Consider the following 22,717-nt stretch of genomic DNA (forward strand, 5'->3'; position numbering starts at 1 on the left):
TGCTGAGAACCCCTAAAAGGCGGCCGAAGCGCCGACAAACGTTGAAACAGCAGAGGGGGACCTGCTGAGAACCCCTAAGAGGCGGCCGAAGCGCCGACAAACGTTGAAACAGCAGAGGGGGACCTGCTGAGAACCCCTAAGAGGCGGCCGAAGCGCCGACAAACGTTGAAACAGCAGAGGGGGACCTGCTGAGAACCCCTAAGAGGCGGCCGAAGCACCGACAAACATTGAAACAGCAGAGGGGGACCTGCTGAGAACCCCTAAGAGGCGGCCGAAGCGCCGACAAACATTGAAACAGCAGAGGGGGACCTGCTGAGAACCCCTTAGAGGCGGCCGAAGCGCCGACAAACATTGAAACAGCAGAGGGGGACCTGCTGAGAACCCCTAAGAGGCGTCCGAAGCGCCGACAAACATTGAAACAGCAGAGGGGGACCTGCTGAGAACCCCTAAGAGGCGTCCGAAGCGCCGACAAACATTGAAACAGCAGAGGGGGACCTGCTGAGAACCCCTAAGAGGCGTCCGAAGCGCCGACAAACATTGAAACAGCAGAGGGGGACCTGCTGAGAACCCCTAAGAGGCGGCCGAAGCGCCGACAAACATTGAAACAGCAGAGGGGGACCTGCTGAGAACCCCTAAGAGGCGGCCGAAGCGCCGACAAACATTGAAACAGCAGAGTGGGACCTGCTGAGAACCCCTAAGAGGCGGCCGTAGCGCCGACAAACATTGAAACAGCAGAGGGGGACCTGCTGAGAACCCCTAAGAGGCGGCCGAAGCGCCGACAAACATTGAAACAGCAGAGGGGACCTGCTGAGAACCCCTAAGAGGCGGCCGAAGCGCCGACAAACATTGAAACAGCAGAGGGGGACCTGCTGAGAACCCCTAAGAGGCGGCCGAAGCGCCGACAAACATTGAAACAGCAGAGGGGGACCTGCTGAGAACCCCTAAGAGGCGGCCGAAGCGCCGACAAACATTGAAACAGCAGAGGGGGACCTGCTGAGAACCCCTAAGAGGCGGCCGAAGCGCCGACAAACATTGAAACAGCAGAGGGGGACCTGCTGAGAACCCCTAAGAGGCGGCCGAAGCGCCGACAAACATTGAAACAGCAGAGGGGGACCTGCTGAGAACCCCTAAGAGGCGTCCGTAGCGCCGACAAACATTGAAACAGCAGAGGGGGACCTGCTGAGAACCCCTAAGAGGCGGCCGAAGCGCCGACAAACATTGAAACAGCAGAGGGGGACCTGCTGAGAACCCCTAAGAGGCGGCCGAAGCGCCGACAAACATTGAAACAGCAGAGGGGGACCTGCTGAGAACCCCTAAGAGGCGGCCGAAGCGCCGACAAACATTGAAACAGCAGAGGGGGACCTGCTGAGAACCCCTAAGAGGCGGCCTAAGCGCCGACAAACATTGAAACAGCAGAGAGGGACCTGCTGAGAACCCCTAAGAGGCGGCCGAAGCGCCGACAAACATTGAAACAGCAGAGTGGGACCTGCTGAGAACCCCTAAGAGGCGGCCGAAGCGCCGACAAACATTGAAACAGCAGAGGGGGACCTGCTGAGAACCCCTAAGAGGCGGCCGAAGCGCCGACAAACATTGAAACAGCAGAGGGGGACCTGCTGAGAACCCCTAAGAGGCGGCCGAAGCGCCGACAAACATTGAAACAGCAGAGGGGGACCTGCTGAGAACCCCTAAGAGGCGGCCGTAGCGCCGACAAACATTGAAACAGCAGAGGGGGACCTGCTGAGAACCCCTAAGAGGCGGCCGTAGCGCCGACAAACATTGAAACAGCAGAGGGGGACCTGCTGAGAACCCCTAAGAGGCGGCCGTAGCGCCGACAAACATTGAAACAGCAGAGTGGGACCTGCTGAGAACCCCTAAGAGGCGGCCGAAGCGCCGACAAACATTGAAACAGCAGAGGGGGACCTGCTGAGAACCCCTAAGAGGCGGCCGAAGCGCCGACAAACATTGAAACAGCAGAGGGGGACCTGCTGAGAACCCCTAAGAGGCGACCGAAGCGCCGACAAACATTGAAACAGCAGAGGGGGACCTGCTGAGAACCCCTAAGAGGCGGCCGAAGCGCCGACAAACATTGAAACAGCAGAGGGGGACCTGCTGAGAACCCCTAAGAGGCGGCCGAAGCGCCGACAAACATTGAAACAGCAGAGGGGGACCTGCTGAGAACCCCTAAGAGGCGGCCGAAGCGCCGACAAACATTGAAACAGCAGAGGGGGACCTGCTGAGAACCCCTAAGAGGCGGCCGAAGCGCCGACAAACATTGAAACAGCAGAGGGGGACCTGCTGAGAACCCCTAAGAGGCGGCCGAAGCGCCGACAAACATTGAAACAGCAGAGGGGGACCTGCTGAGAACCCCTAAGAGGCGGCTGAAGCGCCGACAAACATTGAAACAGCAGAGGGGGACCTGCTGAGAACCCCTAAGAGGCGGCCGTAGCGCCGACAAACATTGAAACAGCAGAGGGGGACCTGCTGAGAACCCCTAAGAGGCGGCCGAAGCGCCGACAAACATTGAAACAGCAGAGGGAGACCTGCTGGGAACCCCTAAGAGGCGGCCGTAGCGCCGACAAACAATGAAACAGCAGAGGGGGACCTGCTGGGAACCCCTAAGAGGCGGCCGAAGCGCCGACCCACATTGAATCAGCAGAGGGGGACCTGCTGGGAACCCCTAAGAGGCGGCCGAAGCGCCGACCCACATTGAAACAGCAGAGGGGGACCTGCTGGGAACCCCTAAGAGGCGGCCGAAGCGCCGACACACATTGAAACAGCAGACCTGCTGAGAATAGAGGCCAAAATATGATAATTCTGTCAATGTCCCAATATTTATGCACCTGACTGTATATTACAAAATTCTCCGGTGTACATCCCTTTGTCCCAATTTAAGATGATTACCAGCTGTATAACTTCATTTATTTGGGGAAATATTGCTCAACGTATAGCTTATAAGACACTGTCGACCTCGAGGGGAAGGTGGACTAGTGTTGCCTGATTTATATCTTTACTACCTAGCAGCTCAGATGTCCCAGATGAGGGAGTGGGTTACTCCGGTGGATCGGGGAGATCTTCCCTTGGCTCTCCTTGCAAAAGCGGGCCTGAAGCTTTCCCCCTTACAATTTTTGTTGGCTTGTACACCTCTCTCACGGTGTCCACCATTGCTGCAACAGGCTCGTAGAGTGTGGCTGGCCGGGAGAAGCTATTGGGGGAGACTCCAATTGATCTATGTTCCCCACTTTGGGATAATCTCTCTATTTCTGAGGTCAGGGGATTACAGGGTAGAGAGGCTTCGAGGTCATATGAAGTGGTAGCTATTGGGCAGCTGTACCAAGATGGGGTTCTTTATTCATTTACGTATTTGTCCTCCAAATATGGTCTCCCAGCTCACTTCTTTTATAGATACCTCCAGATTCAACATGCTCTCTGTGCAGTGGAGGGATGCAGTTCCTAACTTTAGTGAAGCCCCAAAGCGCCTATTGGTGCGTACTCTGCCCTCTAGTAGAACAGTTTCGGTAGGCTATTCCTTACTTTTGTCTTCTGGGGGAGGAGGGAGTTTGGCTGGCCTTAGAGCCCGTTGGGACAATGATCTGGGTACTGTCTGATTATGACTGGAAGATTGTTATCGGGTCTCCTCAGGTGGCTACGGCATATACAATATTTCAGCAGATACAATTGTATATTCTGCAAAGGGTTCATTGGACCCCACTTACACTTTTTGAGTTTGGAGGTTCTGCCGTGGACTCCTGTCCCAAGCGCCTTGCTCCGTCTGCTGATTTCTGGCATCTCCTCTGGTCATGCCCCTGTATTGCTTTGTTTTGGACTAGTGTGGTTACTGGTGTGCGAGATACGGGTATTCATGTACCTCTATTAACTCCACGTATCTGTTTATTTGGCCTGGACTTGGAGGATTCACTCTCTGGTTCCCATAAATTATATGTCAATAACCTTTTAATTGTGGCAAGGGTTTGTATTCCCCTCATGTGGATGGCCCCTGATCCGCCCACCTTTGCATCCTGGGTCGCCTTGGTTAATTTTACAACATCCCATGAACGCTATTTGTATCAGAAACGTGGCTGTCCGAGTAAATTTAATAAAGTCTGGTCTTTGTGGCAGAGATCCCGTCACGCCCTCTCTAATTAATAGTGATTATGATTTATTAGTTTTTGTGTTTGGAGTGCCTCGTCAGCCGTTTATTTATAAGTGCTTTTCACACAGTATTTTTGTAAGTCATACATGCAAGAGTGATAATGTAAAAATTGAGTGATTGTAATTGTTCACCCTCTGCTTTAAAGTATGTACTAAAGAAATATTATTTAGATGTTTGCCGGAATGTCAGATACTCTGCTACTGTACTGATTTGTATGTAATGCTGTACAATACTGATCGTTTATTTCTTTATTATATGTACTTTGTTTTTCTTTTCTATTGATAAAAGAAAATTTATTAAAAATATTTGTTTAAAAAAAAAAAAAAAAAAGCACATTGAGGCAAGAAAATCCCTCAAGTATTTCCCAGAAGGTACAAAACTTGTACCTTCTCACTGAACCATCCCTGCAACTGTGTTTATTTTATTAAAGACAGATGCATGCATCATGGATCTCCCCGTGTCTATTTTTTTTTTAACAAATGACGCAGCTCGAACGCATGATGCACCGCATACTGAAAAGCACAGCACGATCAGCATACGACGGATAATATGGGCTGCACATCTGATCATACGATACATTTTAAGAGTAGCGGGAGCGCGCATCGCATCGTATCCTACCTTAAAAAGTACACGATTTCCACACGATTCATCGTACGACATGTCGCATATCGGGCAATCGGCTTGAAATCGCACTAGAGTATGGCCAGCTTTACATTAAGGATGACCTATGAGTAATCTCCTGTACACACAGTACGATAACATGTCAGATTTCAATGATAACGATCCTATCGTTATTGTTAAAATCTGACAGTTTCTGGGCCCTGCTAACGACCATACGATGGACGATGCGCGTCCACATATGTTAGTTGACGACGAACTACCGTCGTCTGTGCAAGCAGGCAGACCTGGCCGATATCGACCAGGTAAGCCTGTTTACTATAGGGACCAGTGATTGTTGATCGGGGGTCATTATAGTAGTGGAGGGTCTGCTGCATGTGCTGGATGCCCGACCCAGCACATGCAGAACATTCAGACGATCGTCTGATCGTTATCTGATCGTTGCTGTCGTACCGTGTGTACGCAGCATAGCAATTAGAATGTAATACAATGTAACATTGTATATCCTCAAAATCTAAACATATAGGCCCTCATTCAGAGGCGGTCGGAGGATGCAAGCGGTCGTTCAGAAACTGGGTGGCCACTTGCATCCTGACCGGCCGCCTGTTTCGGTCGTTAGGCTGTGGGTTTACACCCACAGCTCTAATGACCGCTAGGGTAATGACCATCGGGGCTTACGACGAGACCCTAGGGTAGGGTCTCACTTGTCATAAGCCCCGGAGAGCTTCTGGCTCTGTCAGAGCCGGAAGCTCTCCACTGACATCACTAGTAGACCGTACGGCCGCCTCTGAATGAAGCCCATAATCTCTGCCAGTATATAAAATATTCAGTTTAAAGGCATTTGGTGTATTCTTTCATCAGGACAATATATGCCCACGAACTGTGTTATGCACTACATAAGGAAAAGAAAAACAATTATTATAGTTCATGCTACCAGACTCTTACAAGCTGAATAGGCTACCTATTACAATAGGTTTATTCCTATTAGTGTGTACTAAGTGCAGGGGCGGATTGGAAAACTTAAGTGACCCTGGAAAATTTTCATAAAGTGGCACACGTTGGCTAACAGTGATAGCAACCAGCACTATTCACTACTTGCATGGACGGGCCTACACCAAGTAGAGCCAGGGGGTGAAATGTCTGAAGGAAAAAAAATTAACTATTTTTTGTGTGTACTAAATAAAAATACACCTTAATTGTATTGTGGTTTCTCTGCAACGGGGGAACCTCTGAAGAATAGATCCTTCTTGGACTGGCAGTGTCGGTATTCACTATCCATGCAGGTGTTCAAATGGTGCGGAAGCCCCCCGATTGCCTAGGAATAAAGCCAACATCATCATCATGCAATAGCGATTCAACCAGATAATCCCACAATAACAGAAGTTTTGGGGCAGGGCAAAATGTGAGTTTCTCTGATCTAACAATTTTATATTAATAAAATATATTTGCTAATTTGGTGCCATTTGTATATATGGTTTTAAGAATTGATGTTTTAATGAAGATTATTGACCCGCCGGCCTTTTTTTCTAATCCTACCAGCGGTCCGGGATGCGGTCATAATACCGACTGTGGGTATTCCGCTGGTCAGAATGCCGGCGCCGGAATCCCAACACCTGACAGAATCTCGGCGCTGGAATCCCAAAGGTAAGTAGTGGCATTGGGGGAGGGTTAGGGGTTGGTTTAGGCGCTAGGGGGAGGGTTAGGTTTAGGGTGCGGGGGTAGGAGGGGGAGGTATAGGGGTAGGGAAAGGGGGGGTTAGGATACAGACCAACCGATGTCGGTATCCTAACCCTGTCGGGATGCCGGCGTTGGGATTTTGTCCGCCGGGATCCGTGCCCAACCAAGTGGTCCTAATGATCGGGTGGGGCGGAGAGAGAGAGTGATATATGGGAGGGACACTGGGCTAGAAGAAGGGACAGTGAGATGGTGGTGCACCTGTCTAGACGGGAATGAAGGGCAGTGAGATTGGGGGTGGGAAGGGGGAACACTGGACTCAATGGGGTGGGCACTGTTACTGGGCTGGCTGGTTTTTTTTAAGAGGTGGAGCAGTGATTGGGGAGATGGTTGTGGAGGGAAAGGGGAGACAATGGGATTGGGGACGGTGAAGGGGTCAGTGAGATGGTGGGGGTTTGAGAGACACTTGGCTGAAGGGGGGTGGAGACACAGGGAAGGGAGTACTTACCTGGGTTGTTGAGCATGCCTGGTCCCCGCAAACTCACTGGAGCAGCATCTGTAGCCACAGCAGCCTCCAGAGCGCCTCAGCTGGGATTTGGGAGGCAGGAGCTGAGGTCCAGGAGCAGAGTTGAGAGTGGAGTGGCATGGCATGGTGTGGCGGTCAGGAGAGCCGCACCGGGCCATGGGGAAGGGGTGTGGCCTAACTGCGGGAGGCATGGCCACACCCCCTTAGAGAAAAAAATAACACAGTTTTGCAGCGCCACGGAGGTGGGCTTTGTGAGACCCGGCACATAGCCAGTGGAGGGGGGTGCAATCAGTATGATTGCTCTCCCCACAGGCACTGGAGACTGCTGTGGCTGCTGCTTTAATGTAAGAGGGAGGGGGAGGCAGCACCGGGCCCCTCCATCAAGGCAGGGGTCGGGTAATTAGTACCCGCTCCCCCCCCTCTCGGGAGCACTGGTGGCATTGTGGCCCGGTGGGGTGGGACTGCCGAGCCGTCAGTCTAAGGCAGCTGTCTGAACAGAGGCTGCTGAATTCATTGGAGGCAGGCCTCTCTCCAGCTAAGGAACATGATATGAGGGCGGGCCTCCTCCCGATCAGTGCTGACCGAAACACTGGACCTCAATCAGAGCCGCTCGCAAAATGCGAGTGTTCGCTCTGAATGAGGGAGGCCGCTACTTTTTTATGAGCCGGCCTCCTGGCCGCTCGCTGGGCTGTGGGTGACCACCACAGCTCTAGCGAGCAACCAGGTTGATGGTCGCGATGATCAAGACCCTACCTTGTATACAGCCTGGCTACACCCCTTCATCATACCCTCCCAGCCTAGAGTCACCTTGTATACAGCCTGGCTACACCCCTTCATCCTACCCTCCCAGCATAGAGTCACCTTGTATACAGCCTGGCTACACACCTTCACCATACCCTCCCAGCATAGTCACCTTGTATACAGCCTGGCTACACCCGCTTGATAGATATGGTAAGAACTTACCCTTGTTATCTCTCTTTCTTCGAAGTCCACAGGGTTGACCTTTAGGTATAGCTGGATCTGGATCCACGGGCACCACACAGTTAAAAGTTTTAGCTCTCAGGATGCACTTGGTCCATCCTCCTTTTTACCCCGCCCCCGAGCCACAGGCACCTCAGTTGATAAGTAGCCAAGGCCGGCGGAGGAACAACAGAAAGAAGGAAGACTGGAACACACAAGAACCATACTCACAGAAAGTGAGATGGAAAACCAGTGACCAGTAACACAGCCCATATGAAGCCAGGTGCGTCAAGGCGGGTGCCCTGTGGACCCTATGGACTTCGAAGAAAGAGAGATAACAAGGGTAAGTGCTTACCATATCTCTCATTTTCTTTTTCAGGGTCCATAGGGGGTCCACAGGGTTGACCTTGGGGATGTCCCAAAGCAGTCCAATTAAGGATGGAGACGCTCCTGCGCTGAGAGTAGAATCCAGTGCCCAAAGGAAGCATCCTGAGAGGCGAAGGTGTCAAAAGCATAGAACCTCAGGAAGGTCTGGATGGAAGACCACATAGCCGCCTTACACAGCTGACAGCCGAGGCACCACGGCGAGCTGCCCACGAGGAGCCCACAGACCGAGTAGAATGAGCCTTAACAGAAACTGGAACAGGCAGGCCCGTCTGTGTATAAGCCTCAGAGATAGCCAAACGAAGCCATCTAGCCAAAGTGTGTTTGTTTTCTGGCCATTCCCTCTTGTGAAATCCAAAGAGTACGAATAAGGAATCAGATTTCCGAAGGGAACCGGTCCGGTCCCATAAATTTTGAGAGCACGGACCACATCCAAGGAGGCCTCACCAGCTGTGAGGTCTGGTGACTGAAAGGCCGGTACAACAATTTCCTGATTAATATGGAAATTAGAAACAACTTTAGGTAGAAAACCAAGATGAGTGTGAAGCACCGCCCTGTCCTGGTGAAATATCAGAAAGGGAGGACGACAGGAAAGCGCCCCCAATTCTTATACCCTCCTGGCCAAAGCAATTGCTAGGAGAAAGAGTCTTAGTCGTCAACCACTTGAATTCCACCGACTCTAGTGGTTCAAATGGAGGGCCCAAAGAACTACTGCAAAATCCCAAGGAGCCACTGGGGGGACAAAGGGAGGTTGAATCCATAAGACACCTTGGAGGAAGGTGTGGATATCCGTTAGCGGAGCAAGTCTACGTTGGAACCATACTGACAGAGCAGAGACAAGCACTTTCAATGAGACCAGGGTCCAATCCAGCTTGAAGGAAGGCCAGGACTCTGGAAATCCAAAACACCTGGAGGTCGTAACCTCTGGGACGAAACCATTGGAAATACCTATGCCACACTCTGTGATAGATCTTAGCAGAAGCTGGCTTACGTGCTCTAAGCATCGTGTTGATGACAGAGCTAGAGAATCCTTTGGACCTTAGGAGGGATGTCCCAAGAGCCATGCTGTCAAAGACAGACGACCCAGGTCCGGGTAAAGGCAAGGACCTTGAGACAGCAGGTCCGGTCGTTGAGGCAGCAGGAACTGTGTTGATGGAGAGACTCCAAAGATATGAGTACCAATGACGCCTGGGTCAAGCTGGAGCCACTAGCCGGACAGTGCCTCCGTCTTGTCTGAAATTGCGAAGAACTTGAGGAAGAAGAGAGACTGGAGGGAATAGGTACGCAAACTGGAAGGTCCACTTCACTGATAATGCGTCTACAAAGGTTGCCTCGGCATCTCTTGTTCTGGACCCGTACACTGGCAGTTTGTGACTGTGCCGGGAGGCTATGAGGTCCACCTTTGGGAGGCCCCATCTGTTCACTAGGAGTTGAAATGCCACTTGGTGAAGAGACCATTCCCCGGAATACACGTCGTGACGGCTGAGGAAGTCTGCTTTCCAATTGAGAACTCCCGGAAGAAACCCAGCAGAGATGGCTGGAAGGTGACCCTCAGCCCACGTTTGAATGTGTGACACTCCTGTCATTGCTGCCCGACTTTGAGTGCCTCCTTGTGAGTGATGTAAGCCACTGTTGTGGCATTGTCGGACTGAACCTGTACAGGTTTTCCGTGAAGTATGTGCTGGGCTAGTTTGAGGGCCCAGTAGACACCTCGAAGTTCCAATATGTTGATTGGCAGGGTTGATTGGACTGATGTCCAACGGCCCTGAAAGGAATGCGGACTGGTCACTGCGCCCCAGCCCCGGAGACTAGAGTCCGTTGTTAGGATTACCCAGTCCGGGATCCAAAAGGGGCGAACCCTTGATTAGAATAGATGTCTGTAGTCACCAAGATAGAGACAGAAGCACCTCCGGAGAGAGCACCATCGTTTGAGCTTTGATCCGATGTCTTAACCTGTTCCATCTGGAGAGAACTAGCCTCTGCAAAGGCCTGTAATGGAACTGAGCATATTCCACCATGTCGAAGGTGGACAACATGGATCCCAGAACTTGCATTGCTGAGTAGATCGACACTCGGTGACTGTGAAGACATCTGTGCACTCGTACTCGAAGTGTGGAGATCTTGTCTGATTTCAGAAAGATTCTCTGATCCTGAGAATCCAGCAGGGCCTCCAGATGAATCATTCTATGTGAGGGATTCAGGGAGGCCCTTATTTCCAGATGATTAACCAACTGTGCTTGTGAAGGAAAGCAATGATTAGCTATAGATGGCTTTTTAAGCCCCTCTGGGGATTCTGCTAATAGCAGGAAGTCGCCCAGATATGGTAGCAGTCGGACACCCTGACCATGCAGGTGGGCTGCTATGACAGCCATAATTTTTGGAAACACCTATGGAGCTGTGGACAGTTCAAAGGGCAGAAAACTGGAGATATCGGTAATGAGAGGGCGCTATAGGTACATGTATGTACTCGTCCTGAATATCCAGCGATACCATAAAGTCTCCCAGCTCCATAGCTAGGATGATGGAGCATATGGTTTCCACCCTGAACCTTAGCACCCTTAGGGATTTGTTCAGGGATTTGAGGATAAGCCGATGAGACCTATTCGGCTTCTGAACCAAAAAGAGTAGAATTATATTCAGTCCCTCGCTGAGATAGCAGGACTGGCACAATTACCCCTGCTTGCAGCAAGTACTGTATGGCCTTCTGGATTTGTATAAAAACTGGTGGGGAGGCAGTCTGAGAAAGTAGAGGGCATACCCATGAGAGACCACTTCTCTCATGGTCTCCAAGCATCCGTGGTGGTTTGACACCAATACTGGGCAAACTGAAGAAGTCGGCCTCCTTCTCTGGGAACCCCTAGAGGGAGGCCCGTCCCACCAGGCTAAGGGGTTTATCCTCGGGTTTTGAAGCAGGGCGTCTGCTTGGTTCTGGTTTTGGGGAGCCCTCGTGGAAGCCAAATGCCTAGAAAAGGATTTCCTTTAGGCTTTCCTTGAGGAGGAAAGGACTTAAAAAGATTTAGAGCCTGATTCAGACCCGCTCGCGAGCGCATAGCACTCACAAGCGGGTCGATGTTTGGCCCCTGCGCATGACGGGTGCTCCGTCGCTACGGGTCTGGTACCAATACAGGTCGGCTGTTGATTATAATTGACAGCTCGCCCTGTTTTGGAGGTGGGCAGGGGGGGTTGGCTTGACAAACGGAGGCGTTCCAAAGGGAACACCTGCCGTTTGTAGGCAGCCCTACTGACATCACCAGTGATGTCAGTAGGTGGACTTCCTGCTCTATTAGAGCAGGAAGTCCACTGGGACTTGCGATGGACGAGACCCTACCTCAAGGGTCTCGTCACAAGCCCGATGGTCGCGACCATCACCTGGCCGCTCGCAAAAGCTGTGGGTGGTCACCCACAGCTATGCGAGCGGCCAGGAGGCCAACACACACAAATAAAAGAAAAAGGCCCTGATTCAGAGCGAGCACTCTGAAAGAGCGTCCGGCTCTGAATCAGGGCCATAGTCCGAGGCCTTGTAGTAGAGGTAGCTGAAGGCAGAAATGCCGCTTTTGATACTACCAACGTGGTTACGATATTTGTCAATGGGTCAAACAAGATCTCCCCATTATAGGGTAATCCTTCAAGGCCTTTCCTGGAATCCACATCTGCCTTCCATGATCACAGCCACAGGGTACGGCAGGCAGACAAAGAGGCGGCCGAAACTGTGGAGGTTAGGAGACTGGCATCTAAGGTTGCTTCACCAATATAGGAAGCTGCATCTCGAATGTGAGCAACAAAAGACATCTGATTCCTAGAAGCTTCTGAGGGAAAAGTGTTTTCAAGTGCGTCAGCCCAGCTCTCTATAGGTTTAGCTACCCATGTGATAGCCATGGGTGGGCGGGCAACAGTCCCTTAAAGAGAGCATATCGATTTCAGGCAATCTTCCACCTTCCTATGTAGTTCAAGGAAGTAATTGTAGGAATAGGCAACGTATTTTAATTAAACACGTAACATGGGAATCCACAGGGGGTGTTTCTGACTTTGCACAATGAGCCACAGAAAAAGGGTAACATGAAGTTAGCTATTTTTGTGGTTGAAACCTCTTACCAGACCGATTGCCAGGCTGCAGCCATGTGTTCAGCTAGCTGATCCGATATAGGGAAATCTGCTGAAGTCCCTTTCTGCCATTTAAACAGCGGGTGCTTGGATTTAGGGGCTGGCTCGTCATCTTCTATTAATAAGATGGATCTGACAGCTCGCACCAAAGCAGGAATATTATTTTTGACCGACTCTCATTCTCCTCCAGAAGGGAGTCAGGTTTAAAGAGATCAGCATCTTTTACCTCATCGGATGATACCTCAGAATCTGAAAGTTGCGTGGACTGTGACGATACCACAGGACGCTTAAAGGGGTTACTGGGAAGGGGCTTCTTACCCTGCAACATGGAGTGAAAGCCATTAGATGTAGCCACCAGACTCTGCACCGAGTTAGAAAGTACATCTACCCATGGTGGCAGTACAGGGGGCTTGTATCGCCTGAACCTGTTGAGGCAACCCCAAAGGGGACATTACTGCCTGCTGTGATAACCCCATAGGGGGAATTACAGCCAGATCCGCTATGCGGTCCGCAATAGTGGCTAGTACCTGGGAGAAAATTAAGCTCAGGAGGGCCCTAGCACCGGCTCTGTCTGATGGGCCAGGTGGAGTATAATACTTACTACATAGCCCATCTTGTATGAAATCCTCCTCACTTAAGCCTGCAGCACATAACTTGCAAGATAGCAGTATGTGAGCAGATGCCTGTTGTTACTCTTGCCTTTGCTAAACATAGCTGCAGAGTAAATTGCACACAATATGGCACTGGGTATAATGCAACCTCTGTGTTATTGTAGGATACTAGTAGCAATGCAAAATACTGGTCTTGTCTTATGCTTGGCTAAGCAGCATGAGCCCACAGCCCAAATATGGCACAGTGCAACGAACTCCTGTATGTGACAAACCTCACAAATACTTAGTTCTATAGAAGTGAGGCATTGGAAACCCCCTGAATACACCTGTATGTTAGGGTAATAGTCAGAGAAAAGATAAGGATAAATTCCATCCCATCATGGTACCATAATAATCTATGGTATTTAGTGTTCCCTCTAGCTCCGGCGGCAGGCAGGGCGCCGGAGCTAGAGAGGGCAATGTTGTGCGCGCGACGAAGGCGCGCGCGTCCGAAAAGGGGGCGTGGTTACGAAAAGGGGGCGTGTCTATAAGACGCGTCCCCTTTTCGTCATACTTGGGGGCGTGCCCGGCGCTTACGGACATGCCGGGCAGTCCCCAAGCGCTGCAGAAAGGGAGAATAGACGTCGGGCGCATGCGCCCGGCGTCTATTCTCCAGCGGTGACCGGGTCACCGCATGTTTGTCCACCCGCGGGACACTGCGTCCCGCGGGTGAGAACGGCTCCCGCAGGCTGTTAGGGCAGGGTGCTTTTTGCCCTCCTCCTGGAGGGCAGGGTGCTTTTTGCCCTCCAGAAGGAGGGCAGAGCGTCGCGCCCCGCTAAAACAGCCTAGCGGGAACGCTAGGTATTCTAATGGTGCATACACACGGTCAGATGTGTCAAATGAACAATTAAACGATTTTACCAATGATTTGAACGATTTCTGACTGCATTAAAATGAATGGAATCGTCCAAATCTGACTGCAAAGACATCAGATGTCAGATATCGTTATCTGACAAGCGGGAACGCGCATCGTTCATCTGACCAACATGTCAGATATGTCAGATTTTCCTTCAGATATGAACGATTTTTAAAATCGTTATTGTACAGATCTGAAGGAAGATCTGACTGTGTGTATGCACCTTAACCCTATATTAGTCTTCTTTTGCATCCTGAAGATAGTGCATTAAAGCACTGAAACGAACTGTGAGTGGAGTGGTTCTTTATGGATGAGTGCTGCACCTATGACATACTTATTGGATTTTATGTGAAGGCACCGTCTGCAGTTAAAGGTTTGGTATTTGAAGCGCCAGACCACGATATATATAAAAGATACAGTCAAATCCTGCATACTCAATAATCAAATGAATGATGGGTGCTCAGTCATAGGTGATAAATGAAAAAGTCCGGTATGCACTAAAAACAAGTAGTGTGTGTTATTGTTTAACTGTGATTTGCCCCGTGATGAATATGCCAGTGGCCACCGAAGCGGCCGTCGGGCTATCTATATATCATGATCAATTGCTGTTGTATCGGCTCCAGGCAGATGAAGTCCGTTAAGTATTAACTGGTATTTTCTGCATGTAGCACTTTGATTTGTGACTGAAGAATCATACTGGAGGCTGTTTTATGAGCATGCATTATATATAAATTACATTTTGGCATAGTTATTTGAAGTGCTGTTTTTTTTCAGTGCATACCGGCACTCTCTCTAATTCTATACTTCACCCCGCTGCTCTCATTATGTCATGTCTCCAACATGAGGATGTATGCAGGTATTGACTGCGGCACTCAGGGTTTCTCAAAAGAATAAAACAGCAGCCTTTGGTATGTCAACGTTTCAATGTTTAAACCAACATTTTCATCAGAAATAAAGAATAAGTGTGTATTCACCATTTATATGTGCTCCCCTTCACCATGCTCAGCCTCCTGCCGGGGGTCCTGTCAATAGGATAGAGCAGCCATAAAGAAAAATATAATATCAAAAAGTATAGTATGTAGTATACACCATATGAGGAAAGCAACACATATTCATGTCACTATCATTGATGTCAATGAGGGAATAGTCCCAGAAGAAACATATTGGCCAGAAGTATGTATGGGGACCGAACCAGGAGACTGCATCCATAGGCACCTCTCTCTGGTCTGCAACCCAGCCGTCCAAGCCAGTCTAACTGTCACAGAAAACATGAGTACGAAATACTTACATTTAGGCCCCAAGGAGCGACAACATCGAGTTTAAAATTCACTGTGCCTCCCGTCTAAGCAGCATCTTGCCCAGATCACCCCTATGTTTAAGTGGAGGGATGTGGTCTATCATTCTGTATTTTAGCGATGTAAGGGGATGATTATATTCTAGAAAGTGCCACCGGTTGTTCACTAACACCAGTGCTGCCCGGATGGCTGATCTGTGGACCGCCATCCTTTCCTTTAATTTTCCTGTCCGGTCATAAAATAATAATAATAATAATAATAATAATAATAATAAAATACATAAAATAGAAATATAAAATTATTATTAACATAACGTTGTGCTTAGCTGCCATCCTTTAGATGAATGAAGTGGTGCTGTACACACCTGTATTTCTATGGTCTGCACCACTTCTGATGGCAGACACCAGCCATGGGGAGGTGGAATATGCACACATGATGAGGTAGCAGAGGTACTAGATGGGGAAAGAAGCATAGGGACAAATGGAGATGGTTGCAGAGGTACAGATGACAAAGGGGGCAGAGACATAGCAGGGGGAAGTATCAGAGGCACAGATAGAGGAGGACAGAAGGAAAATGTGGCAAAGGATGGGAAACAGGAATGAGGCATACCTGTAAGGGGAGGGGCAGAGGCACAGCATATAACGGTGGCAGAGGCACACATTGGTGGCGGTTTAGGGGAACACGTGGGGTGGGTAGGTGGAGAGGCACAGGTGAGGAACGTCTGAGTGCCTCTATTTAGCCCAGCGAGGGGAAGTAGGGGGCGGAGGAGAAAGGAGGAGCTGTGGGGGACCTTGGGGTGGGGCATCATGCAGAGTAGTCGGGAGAGGAAAGTGAAACTCAGCCGGACAGTGAGACTAAAGTCCCCTGCAAGAGTGGGGGAGGAGAGCACACACCACCAATGCCCCCATCTAAAATCTGACTGGGTCTAATGATCAAAACTGAGGGGCCACTGGTGCTAACGATCCCAGCCCAAGCGGCTTCTGACTCACAGACAGAGACATGTGGCTGTGAGCGAGAGGCAGGCTGCAGCTGCGATCATCAGCACCAGCAGCCCATCTGTCAGATCTGTGCCCTGGCGCTTCCTTTACTTTCCTTTATGGGAGTGTTTAGATCCCCTTCAATATATGTACTTGGAAGTAGCGTTCCCGCTAGGCTGTTTTAGCGGGGCGCGGCGCCCTGCCCTCCTTCTGGAAGGCAAAAAGCGCCCTGCCCTCCAGAAGGAGGGCAAAAAGCGCCCTGCCCTAACAGCCTGCCGGAGCCGTCTTCACCCGCGGGTCGCAGTGTCCCGCGGGTGAAGAAATTTGCGGTGACCCGGTCACCGCCGGAGAATAGACGCCGGGCGTATGCGCCCAGCATCTATTCTCTCTGTCTGCAGGGCTTGGGGGCTGCCCGGCGTGTCCGTAAGTGCCGGGCACGCCCCCAAGAGTGACGAAAAGGGGACGCGTCTTATAGACACGCCCCCTTTTTGATGACCACGCCCCCTTCTCGCTCCGGCCCTGCGTCACGCCGGAGCTAGAGTGAACACTATGGAAGTGACGTGGATTGAGTGCAGTAAGGAATGACATTGGACAGTAACTAATGTCAGGGTACAAATAATGAAAGGGATCTATCCACTACCCTTCCTTTATACCCCTCAGCTCCATCTGCCGCCCAGCTCATCTGTCAGCGTGGCCTCCCAGCACAACCGGCTGACTGACGTATGCTGCGTATACGCGCAGCAATTTAAATGAACGATTTGAACAATAACGATATCGTTCATATCGTTATCGATCATTTTTTGCCTACCAACGATCAGCGATGTGCGGGCACGTATGGACGATAGCGATACCGTCCATCGGCCATGCATGCTGGCCAACCTGCTCGATATCGAGCAGGTTACTATAGGGACCTCGCTATAGTCATTGGTGTGCTGGATGATCGATATCGATCATCCAGTACACCAGGACGATCAGCCAGCGATATCGTTATCGCTGGCTGATCGGTCCGTGTGTACGGAGCTTTGTAGAGCACTTTCCGGCCCACTTAGCTCCGCCCACCTCATTTGTCAGCCCGCCCCTCAGCCCCGCAGGATGACTGCAGACTGTAATATATGCCTGGCCTCACACTTTAGCCTGCCGTGTGTAATTTAATGTGGTCCGGCCCCACTGCAGGCTGCCTCGGCTCACCGGGAATCTTCCTGCTGACTCCAACAGCCAATCCACCCCTGGCAGAAGACACGCAAATGCAGAAGGTCAATGCAGCGATCTTTAGCATCTGTGAGATATGGCAGCAAAAGACCCACCAGAGTGCCCATTAACACTACGACACCAGACACAGCGCCTCACCTGGGCTCTTGACGTACAGTCAGGTGAATAAATATTGGGACATTGACAGAATTTTCATATTTTGGCCTCTATTCACCACCACAATGGCTTTGAAATGAAACAAACAAGATGTGCTTTAACTGCAGACTTTCAGATTTAATTTGAGGGTAATTACATCCAAATCAGGTGAATGGTGTAGGCATTACAACGGTTCTATATGTGCCTCCCACTTTTTAAGGGGACAAAAGTAATGGGACAAACTAAACAATCCTAAATCTAACTTTCACTTTTAATACTTTGTTGCAAATCCTTTGCAGGCAATTACTGCCTGAAGTCTGGAACGCATAGACATCACCAGACGATGGGTTTCATCCCTGGTGATGGTCTGTCAGGCCTCTACTGCAAATGTATTCAGTTCCTGCTTGTTCTTGGGGCATTTTACCTTCAGTTTTGTCTTCATCAAGTGAAATGCATGCTCAATCGGATTCAGGTCAGGGGATTGACTTGGCCATTGCATAACATTCCACTTTTTAGCCTTAAAAAACTCTTTGGTTGCTTTTGCAGTATGCTTCGGGTCATTGTCCATCTGCACTGTGAAGAGACGTCCAATGAGTTCTGAAGCATTTGACTGAATATGAGCATATAATAATGCCCGAAACACTTCAGAATTCATTCTGCTGCTTTTGGCAGCAGTCACATCATCAATAAATACAAGGGAACCAGTTCCATTGGCAGCCATACATGCCCACGCCATGACACTACCACCACCATGCTTCACTGATGAGGTGGTATGTTTTGGATCATGAGCAGTTCCTTTCCTTCTCCATACTCTTCTCTTCCCATCACTCTGGTACAAGTTGATCTTTGTCTCATCTGTCCATAGGATGTTGTTCCAGAACTGTAATGGCTTTTTTAGATGTTGTTTGGCAAACTCTAATCTGGTCTTCCTGTTTTTGTGGCTCACCAATGGTTTACATCTTGTGGTGAACCCTCTATATTCACACTTGTGAAGTCTTTTCTTGATTGTTGACTTTGACACATATACACCTACCTCCTGGAGAGTGTTCTTGATTTGGCTAACTGTTGTGAAGGGATTTTTCTTCACCAGGGAAATTATTATTTTGTCATCCACCACAGTTGTTTTCCGTGGTCTTCCGGGTCTTTTGGTGTTGCTGAGCTCTCCGGTGCGTTCTTTCTTTTTAAGAATGTTCTAAACAGTTGATTTGGCCACACCTAATGTTTTTGCTATCTCTCTGATGGGTTTGTTTTGATTTTTCAGCCTAATGATGGCTTGCTTCACTGATAGTGACAGCTCTTTGGATCTCATATTGAGAGTCCACAGCAACTGATTCCAAATGCAAGTGTCACATCTAGAATCAACTCCAGACCTTAATTGATAATGAAATAATGAGGGAATAGCCCACACCTGTCTATGAAATAGCTTTTGAGTTGATAGTCCCATTACTTTTGGCCCCTTAAAAAGTGGGAGGCACATATAGAAACCGTTGTAATGCCTACACCGTTCACATGATTTGGATGTAATTACCCTCAAATTTAATCTGAAAGTCTGCAGTTAAAGCACATCTTGTTTGTTTCTTTTCAAAGCCATTGTGGTGGTGAATAGAGGCCAAAATATGAAAATTCTGTCAATGTCCCAATATTTATCCACCTGACTGTAGCTAATTTGACACTGGAGTACTGGCAACATGTGGCGTGGTCCGGTGAGTCACGGTTCCAGTTGTTTCGGGCTGATAGTAGGGTTCAGATATGGCGCAAACAACATGAGGCCATGGACCCCAGTTGTCAACAAGGTACCGTCTAGGTTGGTGGTGGTTTCATAATGATGTGGGGTGTGTTCATCTAGCATGGGTTGGGGCCACCTGAAAATGTCACTGACCGTTAACCTCTACGTTGCATAGCTTTATGACCATCTGCAGCCCTTCATGGATTTCATGCACCCCCACAATGATGGAATATTCCAGCAGGATAATGCACCGTGTCATCGGTCCCAAGTCGTCTAGTATTGGTTCGAGGAGCATTCTGGAGAGATTTGACAAATGGTGTGGCCACCATGTTCTCCCAACATGAAATCAAATCTAGCATTTATGGGACGTGGTGGAGAGGTTCATTCCTGCATCTACAAATATCAGGGAGTTGTGGGAAGCTATCCAGACAGCATGGGTCACATCTCTCCAGAAGTCTTCCGTCCACTTGTGAAATCGATGTCATGTCGAGTTGCTGCACTTCACCAGTCTAGAGGGCTTTCTACACGATACTAGGCATCTATCCCATGAGTTTTAGCACTTTTTGTCAGCAGGGATTTATTACAGACATTGCTGCTGCAAGGGAGATCTGTCTCAGGAGATGTCAGATGCTGTTAGCTCTGTCACATGTAATCTAGCAATTCTAACAGTAGGAAAGACCAGACAGAGGCTCCCAGACTAAGCATATGTACATAAGGTAAACTTTCTAAGGCTGCACAATAGAGCTGGCCCTAGGCAAAATTTTGACTGGTCTCCCTATCAAATAATCCCACCACCAATCTAAGGCCCCTATTTATCAATGAAGTATAACCCCTTTAGCGCTTGCTAAAGGGGTTATGCCATCTTTTCTAGAGAAAACAGTTATAATCAAAGATTACCGCTGTTTGTCATTATAGCTCTCGCTATCTTTTATATATACACACATTTACATATATAAATATACAATATATATATATATATATATTAGTAACAAAAGTCAGGTGGCACTCAGAGTCTCAGTAAATCCATGGTTGCATGGTTGTACAGTGGGGTAAGTGCATATTGTTTTATGTGTTTATATGCCTTGTTGTATGTGTTTCACTGTTATGTTGTCCTGAGGAAGGGGTGGATCACCTCGAAACGTCGACCATTGACCATTAAATCCCTCTGGTGAGGGTATTGGATTTACTGAGACTCTGAGTGCCGCCTGACTTTTGTTACTATTACATTTTGGGGGTGCTGTCCTCCTTGGAGGGCACCAGAGCAAGTATTGGGCTTCTTGCCCTATGACACGGATAGTGGGAGTGCCGGTGCGCAGTATTGTATGTATGTATATACTATACGGACAGAGGTCGGCGCCACAAAATATAAACGGCAAGGGTGCACATCCAGAGACCAAAGCTGACCGCAAACGCAGAGAAGCGCAGCACTCCATGAACTTCAAGGAAATGACCACAGCACAATGCATCATTTTACGAACATTAAGCGCCGTATTCAATCAGAGGCGAAATCGGCCGTTTTCGCCTTCGTTTGCGAATCGGCCGATTTGTGAAAAACTGCGAAAAACTGACATTTTTCACCTAAAAACTGGAGAAACCTTTTCTCCAGCCTAGGGCAGGCGAAAAAATTTACAAAATCCCTATTTTTGGGTAAAAATGTGGGGATTTCTTACAGAACCCTTTGGACAGCCCCCCTAATGATAATTTAGCGAAAACATATTTCGTAAATTGCGTACTTTGTCAAAAATCAGGCGCTGAAATTTCAGTCTAAATTTTTTTTCCCCGTAAAAAATGTGTTTAACGTATCGGGTCTGGTATTTCGGAGGGCCATAAGGCTGCGCCAAGTGTTTTAAACATCGCACGTGGCTGGCGCAGGTGGTTCTTTAAAACCACTAAAAAACCACCTGTGCCGGCAACGTACGATGTTTAAAACACTTGGCGCATCTTTATGTCCCTTCAAAATACCAGTCCCAATACATTAAATGCATTTTTCACAAAAAATAAATAAATTTCAGCTGTCATTTTTCGCCAAAGCACGCAATTTATGTAAAAATGTTTTGCCAAAGTATCATTGGGGGGGCTGTCCAAAGGGCTCTGTAAGAAATCCCCACATTTTTACACAAAAATAGGGATTTTGCCCATTTTCCACCTTTTTAAAAATGAAGGAAAGTTTTCTCCATTTTTACATGATGGCGATAATATCGCCGAAAAATCGGGTGATTGAATACGGCCCTATGCCTTGTGCCGTGGTTATTTCCTTGAAGTCCACAGAGTGCTGCAATTACTTCATTTGAGATAGATGAGAGAGAGATCTCTATCTATATATATATATATATATCTATTTGAGATATATCTATTTGAGATACATTATATATATATATATATAGATATATATATATAATATGCAAATGGCCCGGCACTCTGCAAACCCTAGTCAGGGTATATACCTTGCTCCAGGTGCCCTCAGAGGGTAGAGATCACTCCCCTCAATGAAGTCGACAATGGATCAGCGGCACTCAGGAGTCTTTAAAAGTTAGTGAAGAAAAGGTGTCTTTATTTCGACGTTTCGGGGTCAAGTGACCCCGTCTTCAGGAACACACACAGGTTCCTAAAGACGGGGTCACTTAACCCCCGAAACGTCGAAATAAAGACACCTTTTCTTCACTAACTTTTAAAGACTCCTGAGTGCCGCTGATCCATTGTCAACATATATATATATTATAAATATCTATAGATATATATCTATATATATCCCCAAAAAAACAAAGATATCATAGATATGTTTGTTTGTGTGTGTGTATATCTATCTATATATAGATAGATATAAATACACACACACATATCTATGACATTGTTGTTTTTTTGGGGGATATATATATATATATATATATATATATATATGACAGCTCAGCCCCCCTCTCTGCCAACATTGCCTGCCTACGCAGGTTACACTTACTTTTTGATGCAGGTAATGCTGCTGGGCAAAGGCTGGGCGCTGGGCAATGCGGGTGGAGCGCCGGCGGTTAGTCTGGGAGCAGAGCCGTGAGGTCACACATGGCTCTGCTCCGCAAAGGCACATGGGAAGAGTGGCCGTGACTGGGCATGCGCAGCATACCCTCCGCGGCCATCTTCTCTCCTACTGCAGCCAATAGCCAGAATGAGCTTCTATGCAGACGCTCATTCTTCTGACCTGGCTCACAGTCAGTCACCTGACTGGCTGACTACCGTACTGTAGTGCCCGATCGGAGCTGCAACGGGAGGGGAGGGGGTGAGGCAGCGTCGCGAAGGGTGTGGGGGCAGCATCAGAGCCCTGGAATGCCTCCCCGCCCCAAGGCGTTTCAGTCGCCCTAGGCATTTGCTTAGTATGCCTAGGGCCGGCTCAGTATTTGTGGGAAGGTACATAAAGCAGTTCATATTCTCTGTAGAGCAATCACAGTAAAATGCACTGACAGGTAGCCA

The 22,717-nt window shown here is 48.8% G+C and overlaps 1 long non-coding RNA gene across 2 annotated transcripts in view; it reads right to left on the bottom strand.

Annotated features, from left to right (window-relative positions):
- The window catches only part of LOC148516994 (uncharacterized), a 39,674-nt gene extending 17,227 nt beyond the window's left edge, over positions 1–22,447 (bottom strand). For both annotated transcript variants that reach the window (XR_015879345.1, XR_015879344.1), the window contains exons 1-3: positions 22,215–22,447; positions 14,894–14,941; positions 5,960–6,083 (exon numbers count right to left, since the gene is read on the bottom strand). This is a non-coding gene — a long non-coding RNA (uncharacterized LOC148516994). The remainder of the gene's footprint in view (positions 1–5,959; positions 6,084–14,893; positions 14,942–22,214) is intronic.
- Between the last annotated feature and the right edge of the window lie 270 nt (positions 22,448–22,717).

Source organism: Taudactylus pleione, unplaced genomic scaffold, assembly GCF_031769625.1.
Source record: "Taudactylus pleione unplaced genomic scaffold, aTauple2 ptg000230l, whole genome shotgun sequence".
Taxonomy (NCBI): Eukaryota; Metazoa; Chordata; class Amphibia; order Anura; family Myobatrachidae; genus Taudactylus; species Taudactylus pleione.